Source organism: Aphelocoma coerulescens, chromosome 19 (assembly GCF_041296385.1).
Source record: "Aphelocoma coerulescens isolate FSJ_1873_10779 chromosome 19, UR_Acoe_1.0, whole genome shotgun sequence".
In the NCBI taxonomy this organism is placed as follows: Eukaryota; Metazoa; Chordata; class Aves; order Passeriformes; family Corvidae; genus Aphelocoma; species Aphelocoma coerulescens.
In genome coordinates, this window is record NC_091032.1 from 4,191,129 (window position 1) to 4,204,454 (window position 13,326).

The 13,326-nt window shown below is 39.8% G+C and overlaps 1 protein-coding gene across 1 annotated transcript in view; it reads right to left on the reverse strand.

Moving 5' to 3' along the window:
• RABEP1 (rabaptin, RAB GTPase binding effector protein 1) overlaps positions 1–13,326 on the reverse strand; it is a 47,167-nt gene that overhangs the window by 32,912 nt on the left and 929 nt on the right. The window lies entirely within an intron of this gene.

Genomic DNA, 13,326 nt, shown 5'->3' on the forward strand with positions numbered 1-13,326 from the left:
AGGTCAGACACAGGGATCCCCATCTCCTGTGGAGCACCGACATTTACAGCAAAGCACAGTGCATCTCATCATGTGCCTTAACCAGGTAGAAGAACTCAAAAGAAGGACAGCAAAATCCGTTTCAGAGTGGATTCATCCATTTACAGGAGAACCATGAAACTGCTGCAATACATGAAGAGAAACTCTAACAAAAAAGATACAGCTTTCTCTTAACCCACTGCAGAGCAAAATTCCAATTCTAGGAAAACACAGGAACAGACACACATTTCTTATTGAGTAGTTATTTATATGCTGTTCCACAGATCAGCCCCAAAAAGGATTAAATTTTATGTATGATAGCTTCCAGTTACACAAACATGTAGTGATCGTTCCAGAACTAAGACAGACAAAGCTGATTATCAATAAGACTATTTTTGACTACCAGGTCTATTTATAAAATTAATGCCACAGAGCTTTCTGCTTGATATTTAAAGTGTCAAACATAACATCAAGAGTTCAGTCCAACATAACTGAAATATGAAAACAGAGCAGAAAAAAACCTACATGTACAATCAACTTTTTGCAGACAAAAAAAAATTGTTTCTGTCATTTTCTACCCTTCTTTTCCTGTCATGATTGCTTGAGACAGAAATATGGAAAAATACTTATTTCTGTGAGTATGAGTTTCTACTATGACTTTCTACTATTTTCTATGAGCGCTGATTTTCATCTATCGTGACATCATATTGAAGCCACAATTATGCTACTATATAAACTTTTAATCTAAGTCTGCCACCAGACCGTGCATAGAGACTGCAAAACGCTTTTCTTTATTTTACTCAAACAGGATTTGATGAAAAAAGGACAACCAGCCCCCCTCCCCCCCTTACAATACACTCCAATCCAGCTGTTTGCATGAGGCACTCAGAAGCAAAGGAACAGATTATGGTTCTTTGAATAAGCATTTTAAACAGAAGCAATTCCTGACTGATGAAATGGGGGTTGCTTTATTTTCAAGGAACAACATTTGCCTTTACACAGAGATATTCAATAGCAGCAGATCAAACTGAAGGGGGAAAAAAAACAAACAAAAAAAACCAAAACAGGAAGAAAATAATTACTTGCTTTTCTCAAACGTGCATTTACAAGCATCAAGCATTTTATTTACTGGGCCAAATGGCTCAAGCTCACTGGTCACACACTTTCCTTGTTTTACTTGAGGACAGAGAATGACCCCTGACTTCTCACTTGCCACCTTCATTTTCAGAGCGGCACCAAACGCCTCCGACTGTCTCACCTCCTCTTTCAGAGCATTTCACTGCGTGCAGCGAGGAGAACTCAACGCCAAAAAGGGGAAGACCAGGGGGGTTCTGCCCAACAGCTGTGCCCTGGCACAGGACCTGTTCCCCAGGGCCGCCAGCACTGAGCTGTTCTGCAGAAGGAGCTCCGGCAGTTCCCCATTTCAGGCAGTGCAGCTTTCAGACACTGCTGCATTCATCCAGCCATTTCTGGCTGATTGTGCAGCTGAAGGTTATTTGACATCCACAATTTGTTCTCTATTGACTAAACATTCACAGGCAAACAATCCAGTACCAATTTAAGGCCAAATCCATAAAAACTCGGTGTTGCTGACAAATGCAGATATCGCCATGCAGAACGGAGCCTTGCTGCATCATATCTGTTACAGAAGCTTTATAATTATTGCAGTAAATCTGTAAGTGCAGGATCAAAAATATTCTGTCGAGCATTGCATGTTACCAACATCTAACCACATTATAAATACTCTGTTAACATCAAGTGGAAGTTTGCAATATATTATTAATGTTTGAAAGTAATGTTATTTTTAATTGAAGCAGAATGACAAACATCTTTCCACTATAACCTGTAATCTCAGTAGTGCCTATTTCTACTCTTTATTTTCCTTTTTCATGCTAAATACTATATGATATCCTACATTAAGGATCTTAGAAAATGAAAAGCCATCACTAAATTAAAGTAATTAAAATCTGAAGAAATTTAGATGTTTGAATAAATGGGAAGACTCTCTTCTATAATACAATCAAGGATCACAGAATGTTTGGGCTGGAAGAGACCTTAAAGATCACCTCATTACAACCCCCTGGCTTGTGCAGGGACACCTTCCATTAGATGAAGTTGCTCCAAGCCCTGTCCAATCTGGCCTTGGACACTTCCAGGGATGAGGCAGCCACAAGATGAGAACAAGAAAAAAGGGAAGAGAAAACAAGGGTCCTTTAAATGGCTTAATGAAACCTGCAGAAATAAATAGCCATATGCAGTAACAACTAAGTAATTTCCCCCAAAGTATGTTTACATAGCAAACATCTTCATGCACAATTACAAGGAAAAAAAAAGTCCAACACACAGTTTCTCCTTCCCCCTTTTTTTTTCCACTTCCTACTTTTTCTCCCTTTTCACAGCACTCCCAATGTGTTAACTACTTCCTTGCTTTGTTATTGTCTCCTTCATCTTCTTTCCTGGACAGAAAAGCAGGCAGTTGCTTTCTGGGGTCCAAATATCCACCTCATGACACTCCATTTCACTCAGTAAAGGAGAATCACACCTGACTGCCACTTTTGGTAAGCCCACTTCATGTGACAAGTAATGCTCTTCTGTACACTTAGTCATTCTGACCCCAGGCTAACTTAAGCCTAGTTTTAAATTTATGCTTAGTTAACCATTATTTACATTGGACTGCAATGGAACAGTGCTCACTCACATCAAGTATCACAGGAATGCACTTAAATATGGATGTCCATGTTGACAAAAGTGAGCTTGAATTTTTTTCCAAGAATCTCCTTTCATTTGCCAAAAGCACCACTTCATCCCAAGGACAGTCTCCTACCTTCATCATTATAGCCTGGCTTTTCATCCGTCCCTTCTCACCATAGTAGCTGGTTCTCTCCTTTTAACGAGGCTGCCATCAGAACTCTCAGTTCTGTGTGCACAGTCTTCTCCACAGAAGTCCCAACTTAATGCACAAGGAGTTTTACCATCATTAGTTTTCACTCTAATTCATCTCTGCCTTTGATGTTTTGATAGGGAGAACAATTCTTCAAGAAATTTCAGAAAAACACTATTGGTTAGCACTTTTTTCCAAGAAAATCAACCATGCTCTGTGCTGTATCAATTCTTTGAATAATTTAAATAGGGCAGCAGTGGATGCATCACAGAGTTGGAAAAGTCAACCAGACAACACCATTAATGAAATCCTATGGAAAGTGTTTTGGCTGCATCCTGCTGCTACCACCAGTGAATCTCCTCAGAAATGCAGTGTTGCTAAGCTTGAATGCATATCAGAGTATTTCAAAAGTCAACAGTAAGCTACAGTCTGGTGAACTTTGAATTAATCTACAGTGACACAAAATGGAGAGAACATAGTTACCAATCTCATCACGATCACCAGCACTTTCCCTGCTCCCTAAGTACTTATATCTTGCTCCCCTTGCTTTAACAATTTTTCTTTTTTATATCTGCCCTTTTCAGGAGGATCAATTTGAAAAAAAAAAAAAAAAAAAGCTCAGTGTCTCCCTGGGTTTATGAAGGGGGTTATTTACTCTACAGGCTGTGGGCACTTACTCAGACCAGTCACTGCTTGAACAAACAAGAGCATAGTGATGGCAGCACAGAACTGGGGAAGGTGAAGTTCCCAAGAATTGGGCACATTTCTCCAAGAGGGCTCACAGCTGGATTACACCACTGCCAGGTTTAGGCCAGCCTAGGCAAATCTCTACACAGCCTGATGTGATCCCCTTGGCAAAGCTTTTTGAGCATTTCACACATCTGAGCTCGAACAATGCAGCTGCCAAACATGTCACACACGTCCCTGCCCCTTTCATTTCACCAGCCTGTCCCACCTCATTACCTGCAAGATAAACACCAACAAGAAGGTGTTTTAAGCAGACAGAGACTCCTCCAGCCTGGAATCAGCCCTCCAGCACAGCCACCTATTCCCTTCCACAGCATTTGAAAACAAGTCCCCAAAAATGTCAAGTCACATAAATCTTCCTGACCAGAGCAAGACTGAAAATATGAATGAGCCTTCGTATTTACACAGGAATATTTCTGCCAAGTTTTTCCACACTACCATGTCTCATCACTTGTATGATATAACCAGAAAATCCAGAACTGGATTACACGTGGCAATTCCACTTGACAGTGAGGTTTTTACTGTGTCTTCCCAGTAAAAGAAAATTTGAGTATATTGCCTGTTTTAGTAAAACACCAAGAATCTGCTGTTCTGATCAAATAAAAATATTTCAGATTGAGAGTCATTTAGGGAGAGATTGTGATCTCTTATACAGGAGATCTCTTATACTCTCATTATACAGGAGACCCCCTACACAATTTGCACTCTGAGCACCACTAATATAACTGTTCTCTTAAAATGTGAACATTTGCTAAACCCAGACAACAGACTGATTTTCTTTCAAGATAATTTAATTGCTGACTCATTTGCAGTGGGAAGGAAAAAAATCCCTGTGACTTCTTATTGTATGTTTATCACTTTGCCTACAAATTATTAAAGGCTATCCTCTTCAGGCAGAAAAATGGGAATAAAGTATGACTCAACTCTCAGGAAAAAAAAACCAGCCAACAAAACAACACAAAACAACCCTACTGCATTGTTCTCTTTGATGAAGTAAGTTAATATATAAAAGAAAACCATTACATTAATTCCAAAATTCCCCCAAGACACCACTAGTCTGAGATCTCATGCTGTCTCACTATTTGTCATGGGGCCAAGAATTGAGGTGCAGCTTTGAGAGCATTCAGGCTATAGACTACCCTTCTCAATTTCTGAGCAGAAAGAACAAATTAATGATAACCTAACACACTTAAAAATTCAAAGGAAGGTAACAAAAGTGAAATACAACTCACCCAAGAAAGTGATGTGGAAGAAACGAGAAAGAAGCCAACGTTTGTGAAATTTATACAGGCAATGGCTTCTGTAATTTACCATTGCTACAGGTATGAGGACACTACCATTTAAAGCAAATTGGGATCTTTGTAGACATTTTCAAAAGCTGAAATAATCAACAAGACCATGGAAACTCACTTCCACATGCACAGCTACCAGACAGCACTACGGTAATTTCCCAAGTACCAGAAAACTTCAGAAATAGCAGCAACTCATACACAACTCAAGAGTTATGGATGTGAACAAGCACCACAAAAAGGGAGTTAACATCAGATTTCTTTCCCCCCGTGGTTCTCTATCCCTTGCTACATAATTTGGCCACCCAAATTGGTATACAGAGAATAAACTGGGAAAGGGAACAGGTAAAAACTTACTTTCAAGGAATAGTAATTTTAAAAATTTAGTTGTCAGAAAAGCAGGTTGCAGGCATGAAAAAACAGTGTAGTAGAGTAGCCTCTTAAAGGATATAAATCTTAATAAATGACCTGGAAAATATTGTTGCCAGATATATTTATGGAGACATTGTGATGATAAATATAGTATGACAAATAATAAAAGACAATTAACATCTTTATTTGATAAGGAACAGGATACAGATCCTATTACTTAGAGTAAGGTTTCTAAAGCAGTTTAATAGGTTCCCTGAGAACAACAGACTAGTACTCCCCCAAGCCTCTAGAATCTATTTCTTGACAAAAAATACTGCTGTGATTCTATATATTCATATTTTTTGTTACCACTTGTCAACTACATGAATTCCTAAACAGTTAAATAGGAAGAAAGCCCTCCTCCAGCATGAAATTTTCCAACCATTTAAAATATTCCAGGGGTATAAGCAATACAGACTGGGAAGGCTTGACTAAGCCTGCAGTTACGATCATTTTAAATCAATTTCTGTACTGGTGGTCATCTGACAGGATAACTCAGCACTCCCACCTCACTGTGAGCACATGTGTCTTTTATCCCCACCATGCTACAAGAGTCTTTGACAGCAGTGACAGCATCAGAGTGATACAGGAAAAAGTTGGGGGGAGGAAGGGGAGTGAATCTCAAAGCCGGTCCCAAGCAGATCACACCTCGCACTTGGCTGAGCACAGACCAGACCTGACACACCCGTGACAATGAACACACAGATCGGAGTAAACTGTGGAAAAAAAGTCAGAACTATACCCTTGGTCTCTCATATTACTACTGTGTGGTCTCCACCCTTCCTTTATGCCAGCTCTAATACTTATCAGGTCTTTCACGAAATTAATTAAACTAATTCAGTCAGTAGTTCTCAACTGGGTGACTGAGCTGAACGGGTTCAGTGATGGGTCCAATGAGCTGGCACAAAGGAAATGATGGAAATACAGCTGTGGGAGCAGGAAGAAGAGAGCAGGAGCACTTCTTTCAGCAGCAGCAATCTTCTAGACTGGCTTAGCTGCAACATGAAACCACAGCCTATGGGTACAGTCTGATAATCAGTTTAACCTAAGTACTTGCTACCTGCCAAAAAAAATAGTCTGGCCTTCCTTCTGTCCCCCACTCTCCCTTGTGGCAACTACAGTTGGTGTAGTTATGCAGCAAAACTTACTTTGTAAGACTTGATGACTGACATTTGTAAGTGATAAGTGACCTTTCTCAAATCCTGATTTCCATTCAGACTCTCCAGGGGAAGCTGACAAACTTAATCGGTGTTAGAAAGCAAATTCCAAAGCTCAGGTTTCCCACCAGTGTTTGTACACACTCAGGTTTTGAACGAATGCAACTGAAAGAGGGTTTCCAGTATAGAAGTGCTTAGGCTGGTACAAAACCTAGAGCTGCAGATAAAAATATATCAGAAAACATTTGTATTCCACAATAAGGTTAGGCTCACATTTACTCTTGCTTGAAAGCAAATACGCAGTTAGATTAGACATTGTAACAAGCCATTACAACCCTTCCCGAGGGATCATCAGCTAAAATGTAATCCTCAGTGCCTCCAACAAATGTAACTTCTGTAACATCAGGACTTAATGCACCACTTTGAGATTTAACATCTTCATCTCCAGTTCCATCTAAGACTCCAGCAGAAGCTGTGAAGACCAGACAGACAGCTATAATATCTTCACAGCTAGAAGCGTCACTCAAGCACAGAATCCAGAGTTTGCCTAATTGCCTTCCCATTAATTTCACATGGGAGAAGATATAAACAGACATTGCAAGCTGGCGATCAAGAAAACCTTACTCGAAACCAATCTTTGAAAGAAAATTCAGAAGATGCAGCATATGACATAAAGATGCCAGCCTGTCAGATGATTTGAGTTAACAGAGCCAAATTTATGCTTTGTACTTCATCAAAATAAACCAAGTAACACCACAGATAAAATGTATCAGAGAGATTTTGGCACAGGTTACTGTTAATGTAAGATGAATGTTCCAATTCTTGTGTCTGAAGTCAATGGGAGTCTAACGTGAACTCCAGTAGGCTCAGGAAAGACAATTTCCTTAAAGGATACTGGACATGAAAATTTACTGTGGATGGTTAAAATACTTATTGCTTGAGCAATAACTTTTAGCACTCCTCTGTGTTTCTTCCTGTGTAGATTAAGGCAACGACACTGAACACACAGATGTAAGGATTGTATTATACTCTGTGGTTTTATCTACATTACTGTTTGCAAGTTACTGCTTTGTTCTTTTTCTGAAAGCAACCAACCATGGTGCTGCCTCCTGATTTTGCATAGCACTGAGGTAGCATAGATTAAAATAAATCATTTCTTTTGGGGAGTATGTTAATGGTGACCAACCATGCAAATACAAAGTTACCCTACCAAGGCACGGGTGTGGGGGATAAACAGTTATACACAGGAACACTCGACAGAAAGGGTGAAAGAGCTGTTTCTCCTTTTGTTGTGCTTATTCCTCTCCTTTGTTGCCATTTAAACAGCATTGCAAATCTTGTTGCAATTTTCTGTAAGCTAAAAACATGTATTGACAAAAGATGCAATACAAACCACACAGTCTATTCAGGTCACTGGCTTAAAGGCATGGGAACACCATTAGAATCGACAAAGCTGGTTTGGTTCGATCCCCAGGTAATCCTTCCCTCTCACCTCCAGGCTATTCCCTCTGGAATACACACAGCTAACGCTACCATTGCCTTCCAGTTACTGATTCCAATTCACTTTGCCATGTATAACTTCTACCTGTTATTGCATTTTCGCTCCATGGTTTTACTAAAAACCACTTTCAGAAACAACAAGATAAATATTAATAAAATCCCACCCAAATTTAAATTTCTTCTCAGGGTGACTCACCACAGTAAGGCAAGGTGCTTTTGGCTTACTAAGTAACTGAAAATCAGACTGCTGTTTTTTTGTTTTTAATCCAAGATTCTGGTTAGTTTTCAGTCCCTAAAGCAGCCAGACACACAAGACACAGAACCAAATGAGCAGATCACAGCACTGCTGTTTCCTGTCCTGCAATCTACTGATACCAACTTTCAGAACTGCTCTGATAGTCAAAAGATGGAATGCTTCTATTTTCTACCTCTATCTCCAAGAGGCATAAGTTAACTTTCAGCAATTATTTTTTTGCAATCGGTGAGGCACTTAGCTACTTCAGTTTATAAATAAAGATACCAAGGTATTAAAGAATTAGATGCCAGCCAACCTCATGATTAGGTAACCGAAGTTCACTGCCTCAAAATTCTACAGTCTGTTCTGAATAAACACTCAGAACCTGAACATGTATACAGCAAGGCTGGAAAGCAGATGAGTAGTTCTCTATACCAAGAGTAAAGCACAAGGAGATCCTCCCTCCTTAGTAACAGAACCTGGAAAGCTCTTAAATAAAGAAAAACATATTTCAAAAAGAGCAAATAAGCCCAGATTCAGCACAGCTAGGGAGCCATACTGCTTGGAAAAGACTTTTTTTCACTGAGGAAGTCTGCACAGTCATGCGAGTTTCTCTAGAAGGGGAAGAATGGAGGGATGGGTGTGATCCCACAGAGCAGAGCAAGGCCTGGAGCAGCCAAAACAAGGGCAAGGTCTGGGGGACACCCACAGACAGGAGGTTGCAAAAGACAAGGAGAGCAATAGTAAAGAAGCTGAGGTGGTGGCCGGGAAGGAGGACTGAGGAAACCAGAGGATTTGCTGAAGAGCAGCAGTTGCCCAAGACACAGTCAAATGACTGGGTGTTTGACCAGAGAGGGAGCAAAAACCTGAGACCGAAGAGCGAGCAAGGCCACGTTTCTGCTGCTCCGCTGCGTGAAGCAGGAATTGCCAGAGGAGATGGAAACAGACCTAAAGGTGACTCAAAAGCTTTTATTTTTCCCCTTCATTGTATTGAAGGAGTCAGGCCTGGGAAGAGAAGCATAGGATAGAGACAGGAAGGAGGGAAGCACCATCACAAGTCAGCTGAACGCCAAGGTGGGTTGTGGCTGACAGAAGGAGACAAGAACGGGAAAAAATAAATACACGCAATTAATTCCTCATTATATCAGCAGTCATGCTGCAGTTCTGCATTTTTAGGGTGCTACAGGCACTGCTTAGAGAGCAACAGGACAACTCCAAAGTTTTCTCAAGCACCAGGTATCTTTCAGGTAAAAAAAAACCCTCCTCCTTCTGAAGACACAGAAATATTAACCAAGGGTACACTGCTCACTTGTTCTTCCTATGCCAATTTACACAAAAATATCAAATGATTTAAATTTTTCCAGAGATAATTCATCATCATGCTTAACTGACTATACTGTGACTAAAATGACACAATGCTTACCCTGTTTATAGAATAAATTGCAGAGGGTACCATTAACTCGGCCACCACTAAATCAGACATCAAAACCAACTCTGCAAGTAAAGGATGAACCACAGAGAAGTACCAGACCTTTGTTGTGAAAGAAGTTCCTCTGAACACACACAATGGCTTTCACAGCAGCCTGGTTAGTAAGTGCTGCTTATCAACGTTACCTGTTCTTATCTTGACAGACTTCAGTCAGAGTAAAGCCATAATCTCAAACTCAGGCTTTTTTTTTTTTTTTTTTTTTTTAACTACATATTTGGTATTTTTTAAGAAGAAAAGTATGTAGCTAAAATACCTAAATTTAGGATAGAAAACTTCACATCTGAGAAGCACTTTTTAATAAAATGCCTGGAGTGAAAGCCCAGCAAAGTCAGCCAGTCAACCATCACCCATAATGAAGCCTATGGGATTTGGTCCACTCCCACACTGAGAGAAGTTGTTTGGTTTAGCTTCTTGAAAGTTTTAAAACAAAGTTCCTTCTTCAATCACTTTCAAGGGAGTGCATACAAACTAGTTTCACAGTGGGAATCCAGTCCACCCACCAAGGGCTGTGGGAAAGCAGCTAAGAGCATCCCGAGGCACCAGGCCAGGAAGGGAAGAAAACACACTACTAAGTCCATCTTCTCTGTGACAATGGTGAAGTGGCCAAGAAACAATTAAAAATGGGCAAAGAATTTCTATCTTCCAGTGTCCAAAATGCAAGAAAGAGTCAGTCCACAGGTTAAAGCATATTCATTGTGCCTTCTGGCAGATCAACAGGTAATGATAAATAACATGGTCATGGTATTTTTCAAAATTAAGAGATTTGCAACTTGACTTTGACAGGAAAACAGACACTCTGAATGTGGATATTCCCACTTCAGAGCAAACTGACCTGCTGACCAGATCAAAACTTCCCTAGAAACAATAAGAGGTGGAAATATGTACATTCAAGGGATCTGTTTTGTTTTTTAAACCAAATTCCAGATTGGTCCACCGAAATGACAGAAAAGCACACTGCCTAAAAAAAAAAAAAAAAAAAAAAAAAAAAAAAGGTGTGAATATTTGTGCTTTAATTAAAATGTAGGTTTTACTAATATTAGTAACTATTGAACAGTAACAAAACAAGGACCAAGCAAAATGAAAGTGAGGGAAAATTTTTTTTGCCTCTTGGAAAGTACCAACAATTTTGAAGTTACTCCACAAGAGGTAAGAGTTTGACATTTGACAGTTGCATCAACAACACAGAGCTGAACATCAGCACTCAAAGCCAGTCTCCTATGAACCACACCTAGCTTGGAGACGAGTAATAGCATTTTTAGATGCTTTAATTTTATTTAAAAGTGATATACGTACAAGGAAAATAACTGAAATGTAAAAGCACCTAAGGTTTTGTTAGTTAATTTTCTGTGTGACATCCCTGACCTCTCCACCATCATCACTCAGCCCCTGGGGTGTGTGACAGTGACAGCAAGTCCCAGCTCTTGTTGGGATCCTGAATTATTGACACAGGGACATAAAGCCGATCACAGCCCTGCTGGTGGCACCAAAATCAATATGGCAACATCCTCCAGTCTTCCATCTACAGCCGAGCAGTTCTCTCCACTGAGAGCTGGCACAGCTCCCACCACAGACACTTTTTACTGGCCTAAGTTACTCCAACACTGGATCAATTCTTTCTGCCAGCAATTCTTACTAAAATATCTGATAGACTGTGCCATTAACAGTTTATCACTGAACAATATCAATGGATATGTTAATTATCAATCTGACTGTACTAATGGTTTAAGTTTAGAGCAGTCAGAAGAGTTTAATAAGTGGCTTATCATTCTAATTCACTTTAGTATTGAAGAAATAGTGTTTTATGTTACTGCAGTTCCTTCATTGAAATGTTTTCCAGAAATGAGAAGGGGAATTATACTAAATCCTGAGCACTCTGATAGGGAAAAACTATGCCAACACATTTTGTTTGGTAACCTTACATTCAGAGAGGGCAAGCACCCAGATCCAAACTAAACCCAGGGAGCCTGAGAGGTTTGAATTTTGAATATTATATCCAAAGAAAAAATATTTTGAAAAATAAGATGTTACTGCTGTGGTAATGCAATCTAGACAATGCATATAAATTAAAATCTCCCCAAAAAGCCCCTTGACCAGGATCAGCAGGCAGCACACACCTACTTGCAGCACAGGTCAACATCACGAGCTCACAATTCACAGCACACAGCCAAGGGCTGCCCTCGGCCTCTCTGCGATCCTTATCATACAGAAACTCTGTAACCCCACACACCAGATTAAAGGGTTATTAACATCTCCACTAATCCAAAGTACAAAACCAGGGTAGGACACAACGCCCATTCTTTTCCTATTTCTCTGCACTATTCCTTGCCCTATACTTGGGTCCATTTTTATTTCAGTACAAGCTTTAGAATAGAAGACAAATTCTACATTAATTCCTCTCTACCACAGTAGAGAAAGTAGTTCTTTTATACTTGCTTTCCACAAAACAAATCATAGTTGATGTGGCTTGCATGAGTAAAGAATGCATAAGTTATTTATAATCAATACAAGTAATTATAAAAAGCCATTATTTTTCCTTAGGGGAACATACTAATCCAGTTCTATTTTGTCCCATGTAATCTTAAATCAGAAGTTACGCTACTCCTTTACGCAATAAATTCAGTGCAGACAACTAAAAATATTAAATAATTCATTTCTTGAATTTTCTCCACATTAAAATAGAACAGTTTCAAGGCACACTTTTGGCAAGTTACTTAGAAAAAAAAAAAAAAAAACAACACAGATGAGAACAACAGTATAGTAACCAAAGTGGATAAAAACCCCCAAACTGGTCCTATGGCTGCCAAAGGAGGATGGGGAGAGGAGCCATTTTGGGAGCTCCAATTCATTAGTGCAGGACACAGCAACCACTTTCAGAATCCATCCAGCTTTCAGCCCATTCCCTCATCTACAGCATCCTCATCTCCCCACAGCTAGGGAGCAGGAAAAAGACAGCAACCCATGTCTCTTGTAAGACAGACCTCACCAATCTATCAAACCACTAAATTTACTTGCACCTCTTCACCTTCCTTTTAAACAACAACAAAAATATATCCAACATGGATCTTCAAATACACTACAAACATACAACTACCTTTCCTGTTCAAGAGGCACCCAACATTTGTACACTGCACAGTTCCCCTGCACGCCTGCAGTGAGACAGTCTGCAAGAGCCAAGGAGAAAATTTGTTGGAAGTTGTTCTGCAGCTCTCAGAAGAACAGGCTGAAGAACAATAAACAATGGTTATTCACCACAAAGTACAGGAGAACAACCCCTACCAACGCTGACCTTACAAGCATGACAGCAGAGAAACTCACCTTCCCCTCAGTGCTCTCGAAGGACAAGCAATGACTGACCTTAATGTAGGGAAAACCCCACAATCTAAGCACCTTCATCATTAAAACTTTTAAAAGGCAGGCTGAAATCCCTGAGGATAAGCACTTTCTCGTGTAACTCCACAAAAAGAAAAAAAAAAAAGCCCACGCAATTCCCTAGACATGCATAATTAAGAATACATCATTGCCCTTTTCTAACAGAGTGATTTCCCAAGGAAACTCAACTGCTCTCTAAAAGAGGAGAACCCTGGCCTAGTCCAATGGCT